Here is a 26,689-nt window from a genome sequence, read left to right as displayed (position 1 = left end):
ATAGAAAATATGTATTGCAAATTTCAAATTATAGGTTTGCATAAGGTGATGTATATTAATAAAATATCAAAACGGGTTTTTTTAACTGAAAAACTAACTCTTGTCTTTAAAATTTAATTTTTAAGATTTAGGTTTAAAATTAAAAATATTTTTCCTTAATTTGACCTCTTGTATTCACTGAATCAGAGAGAAAATGTTTGTTCTACTAGTAGCCCTTGTACTTTCAGTGGAAAGTACCACATTGATCAGGAAGGTTTTTTTTGCTAGTGTTGACACAAGCATATGATCATGTGTTGTTGTTTTTTAAACAGTAAGTGCCATTTAGTATTACTTTCCATTGCATGCACTTGAGAGTGAGAGAGGAAGGTCTTTTTTCAGTTTAATTTTATCTTTTTTTAAGGAGTTTATGGAATGGCAGGTCAGGGATTTGGAAAGAAGGAAAATGAGTGCCAAAGAGTTTACACTTTGCTCCTGTCTTTTCCTCCCTTGGTTTTATTTTTGTTTCAAAACTCCAGCATTAGTCTTTAATAAATTAGCACTATTCTGAGTAGTATTGATACTGGTTGTGAAAATTGTGCACAGATAAAGATATCTTCTTGACATAAGGAACTGTGCAATTGAAGTCACTACTAAACAAACAGATATATCTCCATATATATATTATCTCATAGAACTGGAAGGGACTCTGAAAGGTCATCGAGTCCAGCTCCCTGTCTTCACTAGCAGGACCAAGTACTGATTTTGCCCCAGATCCCTAAGTGGCCCCCTCAAGGATTGAACTCTCAACTCTGGGTTTAGCAGGCCAAAGCTCAAACCACTGAGCTATCCCTTCCTCTCTAATACATCTGTATTATTTCAAAACCCAGAAATTCAACGCGTGGCAAGTGGGGCAAAGACAACTGGGGAAGAGACTTTTTGTTCAAGCTTCTAAAAGCAATTCACAAGTAATACAGAAATTAAGTATACAAAATTATGTGGCAGAATCATTTGTAAACCTTTTTAAATCTTATTTTTCCAATTATGTGGTACGGAAAGTTAATACGTAACAACATCTAAATAAGTATTGTATTGATATACAAATGAGAGAGTGAACAAACTGGGTGACAAAAATATTTAGTATTGATCACTGCAGATATGTGCACTAAGAAAGGTTTAGGGGAAAGGATCTGCTATTTAGAAGTGACTATATGGACTTAAAAACACAAGAACTTTTGATTATACAACTTAGTTGTAACCCTGACAGAGGTCACGGAAACAATCAAACTATTGGAAGTATGCCTGGTATTTCAAAGGATTCAGTTCCACGCTAGAGCTGTTGATAGTATTAACAGTTTCTATAGAAATAAAGTTGTCATAAAATCTAATGCCTTGATTGGGACGAGATTTATTTTGCCTCTTTATTAAGTAACTGATTTGATAGATGACCTTTTGAACTCCATGTAAAAGCCCTGGAGCCTTTGGATATTTGAGGAGTTTGGACTAACCAATATCAATGATTTTAGCCTTCCCTCCAACTAGCAGCTAGATTTCTTATTTATTTAAGAATTTTTTCTGATCACTTTCAGGACCTGAGTGGTTAATACCTCCTGACCTCATTTATCCATTGGTCAGATTTAAATATTGAGCTACAGCTGTGATTGCTTATAGCGGTCACCCTTAAAAACACATAATTTACTATTACCATTATTTGTACAGTTAACTATATTTAGGATTGGCAGCATTTGACTTTTTTTTTAACTTCAAATATCAGTGTTTATTTTTATCAATTTAAATTTTCACTGTTGTGGGAAGTTTTTTGGGGGCTAGATACTGATCCTACACTTAGAGATTCAAAAAGTTAAAGATTCATAAATCATTAAAGCACAAATTGTCAACATCATACTGTATGCCTAAATATCCGTACATCAACAAATCATACCTGTTTCTACTATTCATTCACTAGTCAATTTAAAACAAGCCGAATTCAAAAGCCGCCTATATCACTAGAATTTGCCTATAAAGTCTTCCGTTCCCACAGCTAGGAGGTTTGAGAAATAAAAATATATAATATATCGGCCTTTTTTTAGAAGTACTGGAATGTGTAATCTTTTGCTAGAGCCAGCGGATTATTCCAGTTTTCAAAAGCTCTCCAAATTTTGAACTTATGTCCTTATAATAGTACAGAACGTTGAGCTGCGCAAGTCGGTCCTCGGAGAGGCACATGCAGTGTTTGTCTTGAACTTTTTTAAACAGACTGAATGATCTTTCCACAAACATTAGTTACTAGCTCTTTGAGTATATGTAATGCCATAGTGAACATGACAGGTAATGACTGGATTTTACTTCTGCAGTATTCAAGTGCTGTTACAGTGTCATGACAGGGCACTTCATATGCCATGTACAAGTCAAAATTGGGCTTGAATTCTTATGCCCCGTGCCAGGGAAAATGCACAGAATATATTCCTAGTCACTAAAATTGTGTGACATCTGAGCCTGGACAAATGGATCAAACGCTTTACAGTTGGCAAAAAGTGATCCTGATCCATAGAGTCTCTCGGGTACATTGCAAGATATGGGTACCTTTAGTTTGAAGTGGATATTCACCTACGAAAGGTCATGCTCCACTACGTCTGTTAGTCTATAAAGTGCCACAGGACTCCTTGCTGCTTTTACAGATCCAGACTAACACGGCTACCCCTCTGATACTTAGTTAACTTTGAAATTCAGATGCAAAAGCATTCATTGCAGATTAAAGAAATTGCCTTTTGAAGCCCATTGACTTGAGTTCCACTTCTTTTTTAGACTTCTTCTGCATCAGCAATAACTTGTAAACATCACAATTAAACAGTGTATCAATGCGGTGTATCGGGGTGCATTTGTGTCCATTTGCAAATGAAACCCTGTAGATTTTGTCCCAAAAATACATGAAGAAAATATAGCTTGCAATACAGTTCTCTCTGGTTTCCATCGTTCTCAACCATCTGGCAAAGTTTCGTTGCCTTCTTTGAGGTGACTGCATCCTCTTCTTCAGTTGGAGAGTCTGTCACACTGTCCCAATATGCATGAATGAATTTTGCTGCCTCAAAACAGGAAATACAGCGTAAGAGCGTGCACACAAACCTGATGGGCTCACATTGTTGATCACACAGTCTTTAAAAAACACTCACCTTGTCCTTGGCAAGTTTAAATATTTCTGGAAAATATACCACCAATTTGGTCACATCATGGAACTCATTTGATTTGGTTGCAATGATTAATAGCTACATTCAAAAGATGAGCAATATGTGGAATATGCAGCACATGTGGACACATTTCTTTCGAGTCCTTTATTAAACATTGTATATACATCACAGAATCACAGTTAGTTGCCACATTTAAACTCTGAATACCTTGCCAGTCCAGCCAGGAATCAGTATGGCTATTCTGTCATTTTGCCTCTAGCTCCAGGCCTCATGAGCCACATCCGTTTTGGTTTACACAACAGTATACATATAACCTGTTCACAAGAAAGCACGAGCATTAGCACATCTAGAACTTCCAAGGCCAAGTATGGGGGAAGTATGTTAGAAAAGGGAGGTGAGCATTAGATAGGTCTTGAGTTTGTACTTAAAAAGAAAAAGTTTTAGGATATGCTACTAATACTAGAAGGTATTGAAAGGGGAGAGAATGGCTATCTCTGGAAGAACCCACGGGTCTACAGCTGGAGTCTGCGGGGTTCGAGACAGGCACTGCTTCCTCGTCACCACCAGGGGCCTAGGTAGGGTTGCCCCCAAGAGGCTATGTGTTGCAGGAAGCCCTTCCCTAAGGGGACATGAGCGATAGTCCTCAATCATTCCCTGATTGGCTGGCACTCCTGTAGCCCGTAGGATGATTTAGGTTAAGAAATAAGTAGAAGCTAGGTTTTGAGCCAAAATTAGCTTAAGGGTAGAAGAGTATGACAAATTGAAGTTGGTAGTGTGGGAAAGTTGGAGATACAGTGTTGTGGGAAAGTTAGAGTTAGCCAGGATATGACCCAGGGTTATGTTACCATTACGTTTTGGATATAACTGGTTTGAACAAGGTTTTTAATGAGTGTGTTTTAAGAATTGTGAATGTTTTATTAAAATTAGGGCTGTCAAGCGATTAATTGCACTGTTAATAATAGAATACCATGTATTTAAATATTTTTGGATGTTTTCTACATTTTCAAATATATTGATTTCACTTACAACACAATACAAAGTGTACAGTGCTCAGTTTATATTTATTTTTTATTAAAATTATTTGCATTGTAAAAAAAAGTGTTTTTTAATCCCCCCCATTTCAAGTACTATACTGCAATCTCTTTATTGAAAGTTGAATTTTAAAATGTAGAATTATGTAAAAAAAACCCACCCCGTATTCAAAAATAAATCAATGTAAAACTTTAGAGCCTACAAGTCCACTCAGTCCTACTTCTTATTCAGCGAATCACTCAGACAAACAAGTGTGTTTACATTTGCAGGAGATAATGCTGCCTGCTTATTATTTACAAAGTCACCTGAATGTGAGAACATGCATTCCCATGGTACTGTTGTAGCCAGCTTCACTTTATGCTTCAACCACCATTCCAGAGGACATGCGTCCATGCTGATGACAGGTTCTGTTCAATAACAGTCCAAAGCCGTGCGGACCAACGCATATTCATTTTCATAATCTGAGTCAGATGCCACCAGCAGAAGGTTGATTTTCTTTTTGGTGGTTCAGGTTCTGTATTGCTTTTTGAAGACTTCTGAAAGCATGTTCAACACCTAGTCCCCATCAGATTTTGGAAGGCACTTCAGATTCTTCAACCTTGGGTCGAGTGCTGTAGCTATTTTTAGAAATCTCACGTTGGTACCTTCTTTGCATTTTGTCAGATCTGCTGTGAAAGTGTTCTTAAAACAAACGTGCTGGGTCATAATCCGAGACTGCTGTAACACGAAATATATGGCAGAATGTGGGTAAAATAGAGCAGGAGATGTACAGTTCTCCCCCAAAGAGTTCAGTCACAAATTTAATTAACGCATTATTTTTTTAATGAGTGTCATCAGCATGGAAGCATGTCCTCTGGAATGATGGCCTAAGCATGAAGGGACATATGCTAAATATTCATATCTAGCACGTAAATACCTTGTAATGCTGGCTACAAAAGTGCTAGGCGAATATCTGTTCTCACTTTCAGGTGCCATTGTAAATAAGCAGGCATCATGTCCCGTAAATGTAAACAAACTTGTTTGTCTTAGCGATTGGCTGAACAAGAAGTAGGACTGAGTGGACTTGTAGGCACTAAAGCTTTACATTGTTTTGGTTTTGAGTGCAGTTATGTAACAGTGCAGTTTACACATGTAGATTATTTTTCACCATAAAGAGATTGCACTACAGTACTTATATGAGGTGAATTGAAAAATACTATTTATTTTATCATTTTAGAGTGCAAATATTAGTAATCAAAAATATGTGAGCACTATACACTTTGTATTCTGTGTTGTAATTGAAATCAATATATTTGAAAATGTAGAAAAACATCCAAAAATATCTAATACATTTCACCTGGCATTCTATTGCTTAACATTAAAACTGTGATTAATCGCGATTTTTTGAATCGCAATTAATTTTTTTGTTAGTCACGTGAGTTAACTGCTATAAACAGCCCTAATTAAAATGCTATCTATATTGATAGTATGGGAAGGACATTGGTGCAGATGTTAATTTAAATGTGTAATGTAAAAAGCCAATATGGAGGTAGCAGAAATATAATTATGGGGAAAGATAGTTTAATGTGAATTAGTATTGTTATAGATTATAAAAGGAGTAGCCTTGATAAATTGCAAGAGATCTCCAAATAACATCGAAAGGGTAGCATCAAATTCCAGGATTATAAGGTTGTACTTCACCCTGTTGTCGGTGGACTGATCACCCGTTGATACACTATTTCATCTTTGTGTCTAAGTATAATTGTAATATTGTGTAAGTGGTAGTTGCATGTCTGTTTGCTTAACTAATCATTTTCCTTTTTAAGAAAGGTTGGTTTTATCATTCAAAGTGTCATTTTGTGGTCCTCTATTAAATACATTTTCTGTACCCAACCTAGAGGCTCAGACCTGAAAATTGTTTAGTTTTATTGCAACCTGATCTTTAACAACTTAATATTAATTGGGAACATTAAAACATAAGATTACAAAAGGTTACATAGGAGCCAGGAAGTCCTCTCCAAATCATGCCATATCTCCCATCTTTTGGGAGTTGCCTGAGCAACACAGATCAATGGTGTGCTTCTGCCTTAGACCTGCCTCAGTGCTCCTCGCTGCAACTTGCCTTGACCCTAGACTCCCAGCTCTCCGTGTAAGCTGGGCTTCTGACTGTACTTCTGGTTAACTTTCTTTGGCTTAAGACCAATGGTAATCTTAGTGAAAGACCCTGGTCTGGCCCAACCCAGATTCTCACCTCATGCTTTCAATTTGGTAACGAACTCTGACTTTGTGGTATTGACCTGGCCTCACCCTGGAATGTTTTCTGACCTTCAGCCTACATGGTGAACAGCTCGCTTTGTACCCACAGGCTGCCCGTGACCCAGCTCTGACAATCTAGTTATGTATTTTTAATGTACCTATCACTGTGGTGTCTACATAACTCTTCGTTATGGACTATAAGTTCCTGGAGTGTATGCTTCTTTTGTTCCCCTCAGTGCTGCACAGAGAGGGTTTCTATATACATATGTGTATATGTATAAATATAAAAGTACAAAAGAAGCATAAATTATGTGTATATATGTATTTGTCCAGGACTTCTTGTGTTAAGGTTTTTGAAAAAATCCACACAGAGGCTGAGCCAGTTCTGCTTAGATTTAAAACAGTGGCTCTAAAGATGATAACTATTTAAGACCAAATTTATCCCCCTTGTAACGTCAGCCAGCCTATAGAGTTGCATGAGGGATTATACCCTAATGCAGGGTGGGCAAACTGCATCCAGCCCACCAGCCGTTTTAATCCGGCCCTCGAGCTCCCGCTGGGGAGTGGGATGTGGGGCTTGCCTTGCTCTGGCGCTCCAGCTGGGGAGCAAGGTCAGGGGCCGCTCCACGCAGCCCCCAGAAGCAGCGGCATGTTCTCCTTCTGGCTCCTACATGTAGGGGCAGCCAGGGAGCTCAGCTCCGCACGCTGCCCCCACCTCAAGCACCGCCCCTGCAGCTCCCATTGGCCAGGAACCGCGACCAATGGAAGCTGCAAGGGCGGCGCCTGCGGACGGGGCAGCATGCAGCAGAGCTGCCTGGCCGCGCCTCTGCGTAGGAGCCCGAGCAGGAACATGCCACTGCTTCTGGGAGCCACTTGAGGAAAGCACTGCCTGGAGCCTGCACCCCTGAGCCACCGCTCCCCAACCCCCTGTCCCAGCCCTGATCCTCCTCCCAGCTTAGAGTCCCTACACCCCAAATCCCTCCTCCCCAGCCGAAGCCATCATCCCCCTGCGCACCTGCCCCAGCCCGCACCCTGAACTTCTCATTTCTCGCCCCACCCTGGAGCCTGCACCCCCAGGTAGAGCCCTCGCCCCTTCCCGCACCCCAACCCCAATTTCATGAGCATTCATGGCCAGCCATACAATTTCCATATCCAGATGTGGCCCTCGGGCCAAAAAGTTTGCCCATGCCTGCCCAACGGAGTGTAAAATTTCCAGTGCTAATCCATGAACCTTATCTATTTTTCTTTGTAAAATACTTCTGACACAGACTCATAGACTCATAGACATTAAGGTCAGAAGGGACCATTATGATCATCTGGTCTGACCCCCTGCATGCTGCAGGCCGCAAGACCCTTCCCTGGACTCTACCGTTGAAGTCCCCAATCCTGTGTTTTAGTGACTTCAATCGGCTGGGACCCTCCTGCTAGTGATCCCTGCCCCATGCTGCGGAGGAAGGCGAAAAACCTCCAGAGGCTCAGCCAATCTACCCTGGAGGAAAATTCCTTCCCGACCCCAAATATGGCGATCAGTAATACCCCGAGCATATAGGCAAGAGTCTCTAGCCTGACCCTTGTTGGCCATTATGCTGTTCATGTACCATTGCTTGGTTTTCCTTGGCTACTATGTTTTATCATTAAACCATTCCCTCCATAAACTTATCCAACTTAATCTTAAAACCAGACAGGTCCGTCGCCCCCACCGTTTCCCTCGGAAGGCCGTTCCAATATTTCACCCCTCTGATGGTCAGAAACCTTCGTCTAATTTCAAGCCTAAACTTCCCCCCGGCCAGTTTGTATCCATTCGTTCTCGTGTCCACATTAGTACTAAACTGGAATAATTCCTCTCCCTCCCTTGTATTAACCCCTCTGATATATTTAAAGATAGCAATCATATCCCCCCTCAGCCTTCGCTTTGTCAGACTAAACAACCCAAGCTCCTCTAATCTCTTTTCATACGACAGGTTTTCCATTCCTCTGATCATCTTAGTTGCCCTTCTCTGCATCCGTTCCAGTTTGAGTTCATCTTTTTTAAACATTGGAGACCAGAACTGCACACAGTACTCCAAATCATGCCAAATCAAGTACATTCTTCCCCTCCAAATCATGCCATATCTTCTGAACCTGTGTACACTGACAATGTCCTGTCTGCCAAAGGGCTCTAGTGAAGGCAGCTAAACTGAGTTTATAGAGAGGAATGTTTGATCTCCCCTGTTTAGGGCTACTCTCTGCTCACCGAAGCAACAGAAGGGCATTTTTACATTTTCCAAAGAACTGAACTAAGTCTCACTGCTCCCCTCAGAGGGAAGGAGGTCCAGTGGTCAGGGTGCTAGCCCGGACCATTGGGAGATCCATGTTAAATTCCTGCCCTTCCACAGGCATCAGTTGTGACCCTAGGAGTGGGCATCAACGTGTCAACTCTGGACCCTATTTGGTCCCTGGAATTCGTAGAAGCTTGCATTCACGTGACCTCCACCTGAGCTTATCTGCCACAGAACAGATTCCAGAACCTACTGGACCAAATAGCCCTGGCAATCTCCAACCCTTCAGTCATGGACAGGACCTGCCTTTCCATTCTAGGGCATGTGGTGGTGTGCACATATGTCATGCCCTTTGCCCACCTGCACCTTCGCTATATAGTTAAGGCTGCAAAGAATCTATTCTCCAGGCACCAATCCATGGACGCCATACTCAACATTCCACTGGAGGTCATCTCTTCTCTTTGGTGGTGGACAGACCCACTACAAGTCTGCTCCAGGCAATGCCCTTCCTCCCATCCTCACTGACCAGGACAGTTTCAACAGATGTGTCACTCACAAAATGGGGTGCTCAAATTGGAGATCACATGACACACGGCACCTGGACCATGCAAGAAGCCAGGATGCACATAAACATACTAGAACTTCTGGCAGTATGCAAAGCATGCCAGGTGTTCTTACCAGCTATGTGCTATCGCCACGTCCTTGTCATGTCAGACAACATCAGCACAGTATAGTACATAAACAGACAAGGGGGCACGAGGTCCCCAGTGGTGTGTTTGGAGGTGGTTCACCTCTGGGAATGGTACATTGCACATCATATCCTTTAGTCAGGAGCCTATCTGCCTGGCATCCAGAATATCATTGCAGATTCTCTAGGAACTTTTCAACTGACCATGAATGGAAGTCGTACAACATGATAAAGATCTCTGCAATTGGTCGCTGGGGTACACCAATCAGATACCTCTCTGCATCACACATCAGCACCAAGTCAGTATTGCTTCAGAGGAGAACTCGGTGCCCAGTCACTGGGCAAACCCGCGGTCATCAATTGGTCAGACCGGACGAACTATACCTTCCCCCTGTACCACTCCTGCCCCACGTCCTCCACAAACTCTGGCAGGAGAAAGCTACAGTAATTCTGATCGCTCCATTCTGGCCTCGCCAATTCTGGTTCCCTCTTCTCTGCATGTTGAAACAACCTCCACTCCCACTCCAGACATTTCTGAAACTGCTGACATAACACAACAGCAGACTTAGGCATCCAGATCCATGGACACTACACCTGATAGCTTTGTTTTTGGATGGACACCTCCATTAGCATGATAATGCTCAGTGGCAGCACAAGATGTCCTCTCCAGTAGCTGAAAGGATTCCACGAGGCGATCCTGTCAAGCCAAATGGACATGCTTCACCTCCTGGGCCCAACAGTAAGGTCTTTCCCCCGAAGCTGTGGGCATCCCCATGCTCGTAGACTATTTCCTCTACCTGAAAACCTCGAGACTCTCTCTCTCAGCTGTAACAGAATTCATGCACCTGCCATTAGTGCTTTCCACCCTCCAATGGAAGGGCATTTGATTTTACCCACCCCTTGACCACCGGATTATTGAAGTGCCTTTTACATAAATATCCACCCATTCAGCCTGTTGCTCCCCAATGGGACTTCAACCTAGTCCATACCTCTTTAATGACCTCTTCCTTTGAACCGCTGGCCTCATGACCCGTCCTCTCTCTGTATAAGTCGCTTACCTTGTTACCATTATCTCAGCGAGGAGGGTTGGTGAGCTGGGAGCCATGATAGCAAACGCCCTTTCACCACATTCCATAAAGACAAGGTCTCACTGCAACTGCAACCCAGGTTTCTGCTAAAGATGGTTTCCAAGTCCACCTCCACCAACCCATACATCTGTCTACCTCCTTACCAAAATCACATGCCTCTAATGAGGAACAGCGGCTTCATTCTCTCAATGTGTGTAGGGCCCTAGCCTTTTACCTACACAAGGTGAAGCCATTCCGGAAGTCTCCCAGGCTATTTGTCGCCATAGCGGAGAGAATTAAGGGACAGGCTATTTCCACCCAGAGAGTCTCTCAGTGAGTCTCAGAGTGCATTACACGCTGCTATCAATTGTCAGGGCGCTCCCCACCAGGTGGGATATGAGCCTATTCCACGAGAATGCAAGCATTAACCCAGCCACGCTCCACAATGAGCGCCTTGCAGACATATGTGAGGCGGCCACGTTGAGTTCGGTACACACCTTTTCCTCTCACTGTGCTCTAATACATTGATTCTGCGACAGATACCTCATTTGGCACAGCAGTCCTCCGTTCTACAGTTCTGCCATCTTCCTCCCACCCTTCTGCTATCTAGGAAATGTTTGTCAATCACCCTCAGTAGAATACAATATGGGCCATCACTTGAGGAGGAGGAGATGGGGTTACTTACCTGTAACTGGAGGTTCTTCAAGATGTGTGGTCCCTATCTTTATTCCACTGAGGGTTATGTGCATGCACCTAGAGCCAGAGGTTTTCAAAGTAGTATGGCTCGGAGGTCTGCGCACACGCCCTTTATTGCCTCAGGCAAAACCACGGGCACATGTGCAGACTGCCGAGCAATACTATTTTAAAAAGCTTTGGCGCATGCGCATAACGCTCAGATAGGGATCACACATCTTGAAGAATCTCCAGTTACAAGTAGCTAACCTCCTCTTCCAGGGTTCCTAATGTATACCATTGCAAAGTGTGCTTCAGAGAGAACTGTATGTCAGAGCAGGACACTTATGCACTGTTTGGAGAACTCAGTCTCCATAAAAGACTGCATGCAGAGTTAAGAATCATACAGAGCCCATAATATGTGCATAAACTGTACTTAATAATGAAAGAATTCCACTGAAATCCTCCACAAACCAGTCAAACTCCTCTTTGCCAAGACAAAAATGGATAAAAATAAGTTTGTTTTTAGGCCAAGCCTTTTTGAAGTGAGCCAAAAAAGTTGGGAAAATCTTTTTTCCAAGTGAAATCACCTCCTTTCTTTCTTTTTTTTTTTTTTTTTTTTTTTTTTTAAACCCTTATCTCAAATGCCTTGTCTAATTATCCTCAAACTGAACATTAGGATATTTTTTTTTCTGGAAGTATAATGTATGTATAATTTCAGGCAGATACATTTAGTGCAAGTGCAATTAAATGGGGGTCAAAATTAGGCTTACAGTTGGAACCCAGTTTTATTTTTAACTAGCTTGTCTCCACAATAGATACATGGAAATGTTTTTCCTAACTAATCTTTAGCAGAGTTCTTTTTGTTGAAGTAGAACTCAGTGGAAGTTCTTGTGTGCTGAACTAATGGGCTGCTGTACGTGAAAGAGATGCACATAGACTTGTTTATTGCCATCCTGTTAATGTCTTCATGCTATTTGTACCTCTCCATGGGAAAACTGAGATTTGTATAACATTTACACTCTTTCTGTTACCTCTCTGCTGTTCCTAACATTTCAAAGTGGTGCAGAGATTTAGCCACACAACTTCTATTTCTGTTAATTGGATTTGTATGGCTAAATCCTATGGAATTCTTTGAAAATATCATGGTTCCAGGTATATGTATATTTTATATATAAATAAATATATGCATAATATGCAGACAGAAGGAAATCAGAATAGAAAAATCAGTTTTAGTTTATATTTGTTTGAAGATAAACAACTTTTGACTTACCATATGTATTTTGAGTATACTGAATGAATAATAAATGTGCTGTTCTTGCCTTAAGGGTTGATTGATTGATTGATTTTTAAATGCATGAACCATTTACACACGAGTCTTCTGTACTTAACTCAGGAGGGGGAAAAGCTTTTCTGATTCACTAATCCTTTTTTTCCTTTGCAAATAAGGGGTCCATCCATATCATGCACCCACAAGGTGTACAATACACAAAGAGGAAGGAGGGAGACAAGTAAAATGCCTGACCTGCTATAATGTGAAGAGTAGACAGATTTTTTTCTGAAAAATAAAAAATACTGAGGGGGACACAGGAAGGGTAGCACTGAATCTACCACAAGTATTTGATTGTTATGAAGGTTTTGTATAATTATTTTATCTTTGTTGTTCAATAAGTGAATTGTTACCATGGTAGCACTCATATTACACAATTTCTCTGTTTATAAAATAAGTTCAGAACATTTTCTTAGAAAGAGAGGTAGGTCTCCTCTGCGCCAAAGTTTGTGCTGTTTATCTTTTTAATGCTGAAAAGTGTCTTATAGCTTCAATTACCAAGGGTTTGTCTCTTTATAAAATTGTTTTTGAGATGCAAATATGTCAATTTTAGCGCCAATCTACTCCAAAGATAAAACTGATCAGATTCTGACTATATTTGCTGCTTTTGTGGGGTCAGATCTATGAAGACAAATACCATCTCCACCCCGGTTTAATTTGGATCACTAGTTGTGCTGAGGTAGCTTTGCACTTAAATAGTAAAATCAAATGGAGAAATATTTTAATGCCTCTTTAAAAGATGGCAGGCTGCTGCATGCCCCAAAGGGAGTAGTGTGTAGCTCCTTACTCAAGAAACCAACTCCTGACACTGATGAGCTCGCTGTTGTGCTGTTGAGAAAGTGATTGTAAGGCACTGCTAGATCAAACTCCCTCTGGTTTTTGGGTTTCAACTAGGCCTAGTCTTCACTTACCGGCTGGTCCGGAGGCACGCCATCGATGTTCTGGGATCGATTTATCGCGTCTGGTTAAGACGCGATAAATCGATCCCGGATCGATCCCGGAAGTGCTCACAATCGACGCCGGTACTCCAGCTCGCCGAGAGGAGTACGCGGCGTCGACGGGGGGAGACTTCCGGCCGCGTCTGGACCACAGTAAGTCCGGAGTAAGGTACTTCGAATTCAGCTACGTTATTAACGTAGCTGAATTTGCGTACCTTAGTCCGAAGTCCGGACTAAGTGTAGACCAGCCCCTAGTGTGTGATCCAGAGAGCGCTTTGTCTGTTTCGTGATTGGTCGCCTCCTAATGGACAAAAGTTAGGCATCCAGGCAGATTCTTTTGAATCAGTCAGCTGATTAATACCACTGACTAGAGTTTACAACTGTAATGCAGATCCTGGCAGGGATGGATGAAATAACACTTGAATGGTTTTGTTTCCTCCTATCAGAGAAATTTCAAAAGGTAGTGTTGTGGAATTCTTCATCCATTACGTTCAGCACATATGTAAGGCTACAAAGGAAATAGGTGTTGGGATGTGGTGTTATCAGCTTGCAGTGATGTGCAGTTTTTCATCAGACCAAGATAGTGTCTTTTGCCAAGTGCCAGGCAGAGAGAGAGGCTTAGATGAAAAGAAACTGTTAGAGACTTAATCCAGGTAGCATAAAGGTGATGTAGATTTTTGAGAGAGAATCTAGAAAGCATGGAAGGGTTAGTGTATTCCCCTGTTATCAAGGTGTCTATCTGTGTTTTCTCAGTGAAATTCTCTTTGTTCCTGTGAAACCCCAGCTGCTCCTGAAATGTTCACCTTTGTTTGGTGTGGTGATTGTGTGACCATTTCTCTCCAATGTCGACCTTGCCACAGTTACCCATGCCTTTGTAATCTTCAGATTGTCACTCTGTTATGATCTATCTTCAACTCAGATTGCTCAGATGACTGAGAGAGGGCACTTTTCTATCTCTAGGTCTTTTCATTGTGTTGTGTCGTCATGGTTACTCCCAGCCCCAATCCTGGAGTCCATCCTTTGGGCCCTGTACCACTTTTATTGTATTACTTTTAACAACTTGTTTTCCGAATGCGGATTTCACTTAAGTGCAGACAATAACCAAATCTTCAATGTTTCCATCACAGTTTTATTTACACCTCACCCTCTGTGTGCTTCATACCCATCAGCTCATGATTCTGTCAGAACTTTCTCTTATGCTAGCGACTCCAAAAAAGGTTGTGCTGCTAATTGGTAAAACAAATACTCTTGAACACAACTTCACTCACTTTATTTTCCTCTGTGCTCTGGATTTATTTCATCCTCCCCTGTTAGCAACTTTGATGTTTGACTTTATTCTGAATGCAGGCTTGTCTCCATCCCTCTGCTTGGCCCCAAACAGGCAAATATGTAAACTGTATTATCACTCTTAGTTGGTTGCATTTGATTCTTTACCTCGCCACTACTCAAACTCCAATTGAAGCTTTTATTTCCTTTTGATTTATAGTAATACCCTTCTTTACAATTTCTAAATTCCACAAACTCAAATCTGACCAAATCATTGTCTCGTTAGTTATATCTGGAAGTAAAAAAAAAAAAATTATGTATGTGGAAGCCTTCAGTAATTCTCTCTGTCCCCACACTTCACCTCCCCAACTTCAGATCTTTAAGATTTTCAGGAGCTCAGTGCTTTCTGAAAATTAGGTCTTTTTATGGTGTCTCAAGTTGGGCATCCAAAAATTGAGACCCAAAATCGCCCATCTCATTTTAAAATCTTTCCCTATAACTATCCACTTTCTCTGGTCTTTTTGTTTTTTGGGTTGTTGTGGGTTTTTTTTTTTGAGCCTGGAATACTTACTTATAGATTTTACATATAGAAATAAAAAGGGACATCTATCCAACACTCAGGACCACTGAGTGTTGGCCCTTCTATGCAATTTAAACCCAATCCTACATTATCTATGAATATTGCATAGTGTAGCATCTTCATATGTTACTTGTACTTTAGACTCTGTTCAGCTGTGAAGCATTTGTGATGATACAGAAGATGTGTATATTCTATGATTATTAACTAATCTGTTTTTATAAATTGCTTTTGTATAGCAAGATAACTTTACAAAAGTGGTTTTAATTTGGAGTATCCCAACTATTTTGTTTGTATCCACTTAAAATTTTTTTTTGACCTTTGTATACTGTGCCTCTTGACTTGCTATTGACCTGCCAATTAAGCTGTAGGGGGCATTGTCTTGTTTTTTGGAAAAGGCCTGTGCCCCTTTAAGAGCTAGAGAGACAGGGAGTGACTCAGCTGCAGCTGCAGACCCCGTCAACATGGGGATGCTCACCGATTCCCCACCCTCAGGTGACCGGAAGAGAGGGGGGAATACATAGGACCATGCTGGTGCAGGAAAAGCCCTCTTTTACCTGGCCCAGGCGGAACAGCTTTCACCCTCCCACCCATGGAAGTTGTGAAATACTGGGTTTTGTCAGGATCCACTGTGGTCATTGAGCTGGTTACGCCTTTCTTGGCGGGCTGGGGTTTTTTCCCCACCAAGGCAAAGTGGTTTTTTTCAGCCTTCCCCATACGGGTTCAGGGGTGGGGGCTTAGTTGGTGCAAACATGAAGGGGGAGTTAGGCTATGATGTTGCAACTTGTTACGTAAATATGGAGTGGATGTCTAGTGCAGGTACTCTATAGAAAAGAGATACAGTGATAAGATCAAATGGATTGGTAAAGGACTTAGAGGAGTTATTCTTTAAAGGAAGAGAAACAGGGTGGGTTCGGGGCACCTATAACTGGTATGCCGGGAGCCAGCCCCCTCCTTTATAGCTCCCCTTAACCTTCAGTTGAGGGGGGAATTGTGAGGTGCCAGCAGCAGGTTGGCTGGGGACCAGGATGGGTAAGGGGGATGACTGACAGAAGCCCTCCATCTATATATTGAAATGATTATGGAATTACCTGCACTGTACACTTTTATTGGGTTTGTTTAGTTTGGAAAAGAGAAGACTGAGAGGGGACATGATAGCAGTTTTCAGGTATATAAAAGGGTGTCATAAGGAGGAGGGAGAAAACTTGTTCACCTTAGCCTCTAAGGATAGAACAAGAAGCAATGGGTTTAAACTGCAGCAAGGGAGGTCTAGGTTGGACATTAGGAAAAAGTTCCTAACTGTCAGGGTGGTTAAACACTGGAATAAATTGCCTAGGGAGGTTGTGGAATCTCCATCTCTGGAGATATTTAAGAGTAGGTTAGATAAATGTCTATCAGGGATGGTCTAGACAGTATTTGGTCCTGCCTGCGGGCAGGGGACTGGACTCGATGACCTCTCGAGGTCCCTTCCAGTCCTAGAATCTATGAATCTGTTAGGTACTCCTAGATATTTAAGAATAAAATTGTGTCCTAATTAAACCACATCCAGTGTCTCCTGTCCTCCTTTCAGCCTAGCCAGACAGTGAAATGTATTACAAAATTCCGTTCTTCCCATTCAAATCTTGTGGATCCGGCTGCAACTGGATGCTGCAACTAACTAAATTCGCTGGGCATTGCACATTCAGGTAACTTTATTGGGTAACTAAACATCACAAAGTCATCACTCATCTTGTTCATCTGCTAAATTCTCTGTGGAACAAAAGTACTTGAACTAAATGCTTGAAATCACATTTTCCCTAGATAAAGTACAGTAGTTCAGTAACCAAAATTATCTGTGATATGACTAGCAAAATTTAATCTTTGTATTAAATGACCACAGAAACTGAATTAGGAAAGTGTTGAAGAACAATTTTTTAAAATAAGGTGCTGACAGATGTTTTATGCTTATTTATCTGATGATAAAGCCTCATTTTAAAGGGGGGGGGGAAACAAAGAAAATGATGGAAAACTGTTTGATAGTTCTTTGATTATTTTTCTATGTTTTAATTTGAGAAGGATTTTTAAAGGATAATTTCTGTAATTACATGCAACATATGTATTTAAGGGAAGATGAAGGTTAAAATGTTACTATTTCATGGCTTATTAGTACATATGGAATAAAGGTTATTTATTCTTAATTTATATTATATTATAAATTTAAACTACTTGCAGTTTACATATATGCCTTTAATAAAAGTCATATTCCAGAGCGTCTGTTCTTATTGATTATCATGAAACTAATCACTTAGGGATAGACTAATGAGTTTGCAATGTGATTGTAGTAAGGGACAATGTTGTGACATAGCTTCGGAGCAGTCCAGGAGGAAGATTGTGACTCCCAGAGTCACCTCCTTGTCTTCCCACTGCTCTAGGAAAGGAGTAAATGGACATTTAAACCCGGCACAGATTATTATCTGTGATGCACCAGCATCAATATGGTCTTGGACATGTTGGGAGGGTGGTTCAAGGCTCTTCCCCTTTCTACTCACTTGTGTGAAGTGGGGATGTAGTGGCTTTGCAGAACCTGCTACTCCCCATGTCCAGGAATTGGTGGTATGGTGTGTCACTGTGCAGAGGGGACTACAGTCTAGCCCTGTCTGAGAATACTACTCAGTATGAATAAGGGTATTGGAATGTGGGCCTAAATGTCCAGGTTTTGTAAATGAAAATTTCTAACAGGATTTGCTTACTCTAACATCACATACCAAAACTAATTCTAGTTGGTGTTTTATGTAGAAATGCATAGGTAAATCTGGGGAAATTCTTATTAGTCTCATTTGTTTGTTGAAGTTAAACACAAGCTGAAATAATATAAATGAAAGCATGTGTGCACATCTTGTCGTGAGTTGTGAGCTATGGAATAAGCTTTATTGAATTTTCTAGTATTTATATTCAACTTTATAACAAGTTTCTCTTGTAATTCATAGTATGATCTGCATTCATTGATGAATAATGTGGCACCTTCCATGAGTTAACATAACCTTTTAAAGTCTAATTCTGCTATATAAACACTATGTAAAAATGTCACCTCTTTAACAGGTTTGATCCATATATATATATACAAAGTCATACCTGCTTACTTAAGTGACACCAGTTCCTATTTTTTTAACTTATTTTAATATTACTGCAAGCCATCAGAACAGTGTGTGTTTGCTGTCCTGTGTATAGTCAAAACAAATATAGGGTCAAATTCTGTCCTCTGTTACACCTTTCCAGCAGAGTGAGGTTGCACAGGTGTTACTGAGGGCAAACTTTGAAGACACTGAGGTTGTACAGTAGAACTGAAGTCAGAATGTGGCCAGTGACTCTTTGTTTCTGGTGATGGGCTCTGGATTCGCAAGAATCCAACTTGAATTTCAGGGTGACTTTTGCAGGAGTGGTAATGAGGGGGAAAAATCATATTTTTACTTGTAAATTGAGCACATTTGATAATTTGAGTTGGAAATCTTGAAAGATCAGAAATATGGAACTCTTATAATGTTTTTAAATAGTCATTTTTAAAGAAGACTCACATGTCAAACTCCCACATACTTTATTGTTTGTCTAGCCTTGTCGATAAAATGTCTTTTCAATATTTCAAAAGTATTTAGGTCAAATACTCCTGAGGTGCTTATTTTAATTTAAAAATCTTAATATCTTGTTTCCTTATGACAGATTGAATCAATAACCCTTCAACATTTAATTATCATAAGCATCCAAAAATAGATTGCAATTAGCACAAGTTTTAAAAACTTCTTTGTTGAAGGGAGCAATGTATGTTGAATATGATTTTCATAACACCTTGCACATGAGTAATTTTGTCTAAAATCTTGTTCCCAAAGGCCTGATTTTGAGAAGCAGCCTCTGGTTTTCTTGATGTTATTCAGAGCATGTAGCTATGTATTGTTTTGTCCATAAATTAGGTCATTAGCTGTTTAAATGGATTCAACTTTTTGTGAATGCAAAATTACACTCACACCATCAGAGGCCAGGTTGAGGAGCTTTTAAAAACTAAGGCCCACATTTGACTTACTCTTTGGTGTAACCTATTTTTTTTTTAAACGTACTTATAGAGCAGGGCAAGGGTAAAAAGATAATAACACCACGTAGAGCAGATTTCTAATTGCACTTTTAATTTTGTTGAGATAGTGTTCAATGTAACTTAGTGGAATGAGAGTATTAAGACCTTTCACAAATGTAGATTGTATACTTCTTATACTTAGAAGTAGCATTATATTTAAGGTTACCATTTTTATCTATCTAGATTTTTATATTGCATCCACCAATGGTAGTATCAAGATGTTTTGTTACAGAATTTTTACTGTCCTGATACAGAGGAAGTACAAATGAAAGACGCTTCAGAGCAGATGGAGAAAAACATAGGCAAAGTCGGACCAATTCTAACTCAAGGATTTCCTTCCATTGTAATCCCTAGCCACTGAGGAGGCCAGAAGATCCATATTTCCTCCATTACAGCAGTCTCTAAGTCATACCCTGGAGATCTATTTTGTAGTGTCAACCAACTCAGGACCCACAATGCACCCTTAGGCACCAGCATCACTTGTCAGGAGGAATTGCAGACATATTTCAAAGAAAAGATTATGCAAATCCAGAATGACCTTTACAAATCTTAGGATATGAGGGTGGTGCACATGGTCACTGGCACAACACATTCCTTCTCAGGTTCTGGCCCACTTGCAAGTGAAGAGTTTGTCTATATAGTGCCTTTGTCCACCCTAGAAGGATGTAAAATCTAATGCACATGAGTGTGTTGCACACAAAATGGCCCATTTGGACCTGCTGGCATGCACTAAAATTTCCCTAGTACACATTAATGTGGTCCTGTTTCAAAAAGTACTATATTAATGTGCACTAGAAAACTTTCAGTGTGCACCAGCAGAATCCACATAGGCCAGTTAGTGCATGACTGCTAATGTGCACTAGAATTTATACTCCTATAGTGTGGAGTAATGCACCATGTAGACAAGCCTTAAGACATCCTTGAAATACTTAAAGGAAATCTGTGCATCCGCATATGACTCTGATCTTCTGGCTGGCTTGGCTAACAGGCTTCTGACAGGTAGCCAAGAATGTTTGAGGCCTTGGCTACAGAAATAATAAATGCATCCTTTGAAGAAAGCATTCTCCCACACAAAATAGTGCAGTTAATACCTTGAAAAACCTCATTTGACATAGCTGAGCTAGCCAGCCATCACCAGTCTACCCTTCCTGGCTAAAGTTTTGGTTATTTTCACCTTCCTGGACCATTCCCAGTCTTGTTTTAGACCCAGTTATGACACAGGGAGGGTAATGATTGGGATGTAGTTGTAAATGATCTCCTTGCCATGGACAGTGGAAATACTTCCATATCCCATACTCCTAGTGCTCTCAGCAAATGTCTCATACAGTCAATCGTGAAACACTTTTGACCAGCTCCTTTGAGACCTAACAAGTTCCAGGTGTTGAGGGTACCCGAACACGGGGAAGCAGAGTGAGCTGGCTCAGTTCTCTACTCTCCTAGATTTCAGAAGGTCACAATGGGAAGCTGCACCTCTGCATCCAAGGCTCTCACGAGAGCAGTTTCAGAAATCTACAACCTTTAACCTACTTTGAAGGGTGCAGTTAAAATCCTTGAGTGTGGAAAAGAGTGCTGCTTCCTAAAAGACACTTTGATTTAACAAATAATTCGTATCTCTACAGTGCCTTTCATTAGTGGATCTCAAAGTATCTTATAAGCATTAATTGATCCTTGCATCACTCTGTGAGGTAGCTATGTATTATTTCCATATTACAGGTGAATAAATGGAGGCACAGAGAGGTGGTGATTTGCCCAAGGCCAAAAGGATTGATTGAAGAACAGGGGTAGATTTCAGTTCCTTTGACTCCAATACCCATATCTAACCATTCCAAGAAACCGGTTACTGCTTCACTGGAAAATAAGTGACCCATGTGATTTCATGAGGTCCTGCTCCGAGATTTGACTGTAGAAAACCTTGCACTGGAAACAGCAAAGTAGAGTGAAACCCTATATCCAATCACCGAAGTCTTGCAGTGTAAAGATACAGGCAGCAGAAAAGCAAATCAGTTAATGTTTCCCAAAGTTATTGAAGGAATTAAAAGGGTTTTTCCAATTTATCAAAGGAAGAAGAAATGCTAAAGAGAAAGTAGGTCCATTAATAAAAAAAAGAGAGAGATTAAATTCATTACAATTCTAAAATGACTGAGCCACTGAACTGCATTTTCCTCCCTAATACTGGTATTTTATAAGAAAAACAGGGAAAAGTAGGAGGGAAAATTAGAAAGTAATGAAGAGCTTGACAGAAAAGTTATAGATAAAAAGTAAGTAAGAGAATACTGGAAAAAGAAATATGTTGTATATAAATCAGTAAGCCCAGTTAGTATTGGCATACATTCCAGTGTATTAGGGTTTCATTAGTTAATGAACTTCCTGAACCAGTTACTTTTTTGTAAGTCACAGAAAACCTATCCCAAAGATCCTTGCTCTCCTTCTTCCAAACCCCCTTTTTTTCTGACTTCTGCCCTTATATTGCTGTCCGCTCCTCCCGCTTACCCTGCCTTAAGTTCTACTTAAAAATATTAAATTTTATAATTCATTCCCTATAAAATGACTCTGGTTTTTATTTTTTAAAGCCCCAGTATGTCTTCTGTAGAGTATAAAGATGGTCTTCTAATTTAGGATCCACTCTTGCAGACTGCCCCACGCACACAGACTCCTGCACCTTTGTGGAGCCCCAGTGAAGCCAATGAGACTCCAAACAAGCAGAGGGGCTTGCAGATATGGCAGAGTTTACAGGATCAGAGCTTTAGATTTTAAGCTCTTTGCAGCAGTGCCTGTGTCACTTTAAAAAATCTCTGTAAAGCATCATGTAGAGTTGTGGTGTTATACAAATATTTATATATTTATTTAGCATTTATATTGCCATAATGCCTAAAGGCCTTAAACCAGTGTGGAGTCACAATATGCTGTGCAAAGATATTAAATGACATTCCCTGCCCCATATAGCTTACAGGCTAAAAGACAAGACATAACAGGTTGATTACTCAAACAAGTAGGGTGGCTTAGTGTGGATTTAGAGAGATGTGCTAACTAATATAGTAAGACATGCTATAATAACTGGGACATTGCATGAGGATTGTTAAAGCAAAAGTGTACAGATTTTTTTTTTCCCGAGTGAGATCCTGGCAATTACTATTCAAAGACATTTTAACTTCAGTCTCTAGTAACAACATAATAGAACATATATTTGAAAATCCATAAATGTCTAGAGGATAACAGGAAAATTATTCTAAACAGCATCAGCTTATAAAGAACCAACGGTGTCAGACATACTCAGTGGATTTTTATGGCAGAAATAAACACTTAGTGGGGATGGGGATGGTACAAAATATCTGGAGTTTGGGAAAGCATTTGTTTGTGTGTCTGTCTTGAAAAGTTAATTCAAATTGGCGTGGATATGAGCATTCTTACAAGGATTGAAAAAGGCAGTAACAAAAAGCTATTCATTGAATTTGGTGTTGGCCAGTGCAGCACGACGGTTATTGACACTAAGCCTAGTCTTATTTAATACTTACAGGAATAATCTGGAAAAGGGTGCTAATAACATATTGATATTTACAGATGCTCCTTAAATTGTGTGGTATTGCAACCATCACTAGCATAAAGAATTGATACAGAGGGACCAAGCTTAAAATAGCAAAAAAAAAAAAAAAAAAGTTTAACCTGAACAAATGCAAAATTATACATATGGGGGGAAATACTAAAAAATACAAATCTTCAGGAGAAGAGAAAATCTTGCAAAGCAGGTTAGGTTCCCAAAAGGGGCAGCAATAGTCAGCAGATTAGATATTGGCCATGCAGTTCAGCAGCAAAATAGCCAACATGGCAACATACATGGGGGCATTGTGTGTAGACATACTGCAACAAACTCCTGTGCCATCTACATACAAATCTCTGGAAAGGTACATAGTGCACATTTTTGCTAGGGCATTCCTGTTTGTTAGAAATAATAACCTCACATTACCCTCCTTGTAGGTATGTTGCTCTGTAACCACCCAGTATTGTCACAAGTCATGACACTATTAGGTCATGTGGTCATGTCACTTGGTACTAAACACCATCTTGGACTTCTAGTAGTTTTCCACTAAAAGGACGGAGAGGTCACGACTAGGAAACAAAAGATTCCCACCTTATGTAAATCTTATTTAAGGCTGGGGTGTAAGTTGAACTTGGTTCACTCTTCACTGAATCCCCACCCAGGATGACTGCTGGAAACACCTAAGGAACAAGGACAAAGGGAAAGGGGGAGGAGTACTGAACCCAGGCTGGAAAAGGGATCTGGTCTGTGAATATGGTGTCTGATGATTTAAGCTGCAAGCAGGGTAGCTAACCTTCAAGAATTTCTGCAACCGGCCCAAAAGCAACATTTAGGGTGAGAAATTACTTCTTGAAACCAGTCTCTTTAAGATCTTAAGCTTAGTATGCATGTTTTGTTTTTTGCTTAGTAATCTGTTTTGTTGTGTTTGCTATCCCTTATAATCACTTAAAATTTACCTTTTATAGTTAATAAACTTATTTCTTGTTATAATATAATCCAATTTATGCAATTTATATTGGTGGGGAGGGGGCAAGAAGCTGTGCATATCTCTCTCCACATTGAGGGGGAGGGTGAATTTTTATGAGCTTGCGCTGTGCAGACTTTTCTATGCAGTGCAAGACAATATTATTTTGGTTTACTCCCCAAAGGGGGTGTGCACTTGAGTGCTGGGCAATTTCCGAGCTGAATCTTCCAATAGAGAGCTGCTTGCAGACTCTGTGTGATTCTACAGCTGGTGTATCCATACCTGTGTGTGTGTGCTGCCAGAGGCCGGAGAACCTGATTCAGCAAAACAGGGAGAGGGAGCCCAGGTTAGTGGAGCAGGTGGGCTCAGTGAAACCCCAGCACATCAGGTGGCATCCCAGGGGGGGCCACGCATCCAACCTGTCATAAATCCTCTGTGTCTTGTCCTGTTCCAGGCCCCTCAACCTTTACTGGCTGCAATATCTTCACGGCTCGCTCACAATGCAGCAGAAGCCTAGGTCACCACATCTTTGCGGACCTTTCCAAGGGGAATTGTTTCTCTGATGAACTGCTGGTTGAAGTTTTGGACAGGGCCAACAAGCAGGCCTAGTACCAAAGACAAAGCTAGCGGAAGGGCATACTGAGAGGCCAGTAGGAAGGCTATGCAGCTTGAGGACAGGGCTGCAGCATGGGAGCAGGTATTTGCTTTGCAGTTCCTGGAATAGGCATGGTAGCTAGGGTAGGATGACAGAGCTCCACACAAAGAACTATTTGAGTGGCTCCTGTCACTGATGGCTGCAAGAGTACTGGCTCCTGTTCCACCCACACCACAGCTTGATTCCCCTCGGTGGTAATCTGTGTTGAAGTCCAGGAACAGCTTGAACGACTCCATGGCTGGATGATCCATGCAGTCAGGCCATGTGAGTGAGTGTGCAGGGCAACTGTGCCCCATGCAGTCCTCCATATTTATTCCCTCCCCCATGAATGCCTCCACCCCTCCCCTGATACCAAGTGCACAGCAAATATGGAAAGAAGGAAAGGAGAAGGGGGGGACCAGAGAACAAGCAACAAGAGGGGGGCCTCTGTCTTGTACATGGTTTCACTGTGCACTTTTTAAAAGGTTTTCTTGTTACTGGTGTTTTGATGTGGTAATGGCACATGGTAAGCGGTCAGGTTATTCATAAGTATGTTGCATGGCAATCAATCCCCATAAACAATCACACACTCAGCACATTCATAAAGGTACTATTTTCCCTTTTCCATTGGCCCTTGCAAGTCCATAATGTGGGAGCACACCTTATTTCTGTTACCTGGATGCATCCAGTTCCAGCTGTGATAGGTGCACTTTCTGGCTGAGTGTACCGATTTAGCAATCCATTACTGTCATAGTTCTAATCAAAGGTTAATAGCTCACCTTTGGCTTCACAAAGATAGTGAAGAACACAGCAAGCCACAATAATGTGCACCACATTGATGGCACTGGAATCTAAATGTGTCTGTAGATATCTCCAACCAGATTTCAATCTGCCAAACACACTTTCAACAACCTGCTGAGTATAATTTGCTGAGTATAATTAAACCTTCTTTTTCCAGGTCTCTGATATCGATACAGTTTCATAGGCCAAGGCAAAAGAGGGTACACAGGGTCCCCCAGAATAACCGTGGGGGACAGAAACTCCCTTCATGACAATGTCATTTGGTGGAATAGTGTCCCAGCCTGTCCATGAATATAGACTCCTGATCAGCATTATGAACTTTTCCAATGCAGCCCACGTTGACATTCATAAATTGGCCTCTGGTCCACGAGGGCCTGTATAACAATGGAGTAGTACTCTTTGTGGTTTATATTCTCATGTGCTGTGTGAGGAGGGCAAAGTATGGTACGAGTCCATAAGCAGCCCCGGTGTAGTTTGTAAATCCTGTTCTCTCAAATCCAGCAATTACTTCAGGAATATCTTTTATGCCTGCCATCTTGGGTAACTCACATGCCTGATTGAGCCAGAAACCTCCACCACCACTTTACCTACAGTCCAATTTCCAGCACCAAACTGGTTGGCAATGCACCTGTAGTCGTATGGGGTAGCCAGCTTCCAAAAGAGTGTAGCAATCCACTTTTTGACCAGCAAGGTTGGCCTCGTGTGTGTCTTTACACTGGAGAGTCAGGGCAAGCTGCTCACAAAGCTCCAGAAATGTAGCTTTCTTCATGCAAAAGTTCTGCACTCACTGCTGGTCATCACAGGTTTGCAAGATGATGTGGTCCCACCAGTCTATGCTTGTGGCTGTGCTCCAGAACTGCTAGCTGCAGCTATACTGAGAGTTGTGAGGAGTATCAGCCAGTTTGAGTCTGACATGTCTGTCTCCTTCTCCTGCTGCATTAGCTCTGTCAGTTGCCTTTGGTGGGTTCAAAAAATACTGCCACAATGTGCTCCAGCGTCTCATGGAAGCTTAGCTGGTTTCCTGTAACGGAGCAAAAGCAGAAGCGAGATAAGTTCTTCAAATGATGCCTTCTCCATGTTGCTGGCTCAGGGTGCTGGGAGTGCACAGACCAAAACGACAACCCAGAAGAACTTCCTGTAATGTGCAGGGTGGAGACTGTGCTGCACTGTGATGAAAGGCCTAGAGTGGCCACATTTCAGGAGGGCACTAGGAAGTCTGGGACATGGTTAGTTGGACTCTGGTCTGCGTACTGCAGTATGGACACCAAAGCCTCCAGATTCAAGCCTGGCTTAGAAAATTTTTAACCTCGGGTTGACAATCAGTGCAGACAAGCCACTGCAGGCCGTGGGGAGACCCCAGAGCTCCCAAGCCCCATGGGCGGCTGGTTCTGCCCCATCCTCTCTCTGCAGCAGGGCTAGGGTTCTCAGCCCC

General features: G+C 41.3%; 1 protein-coding gene across 4 annotated transcripts in view; it reads left to right on the top strand.

Moving 5' to 3' along the window:
- The window catches only part of ORC5 (origin recognition complex subunit 5), a 202,680-nt gene that overhangs the window by 140,352 nt on the left and 35,639 nt on the right, over positions 1 to 26,689 (top strand). The window lies entirely within an intron of this gene.

This window comes from Malaclemys terrapin, chromosome 1 (assembly GCF_027887155.1).
Source record: "Malaclemys terrapin pileata isolate rMalTer1 chromosome 1, rMalTer1.hap1, whole genome shotgun sequence".
Classification (NCBI taxonomy): Eukaryota; Metazoa; Chordata; order Testudines; family Emydidae; genus Malaclemys; species Malaclemys terrapin.
This window is presented reverse-complemented; position numbering and strand designations above follow the sequence as displayed.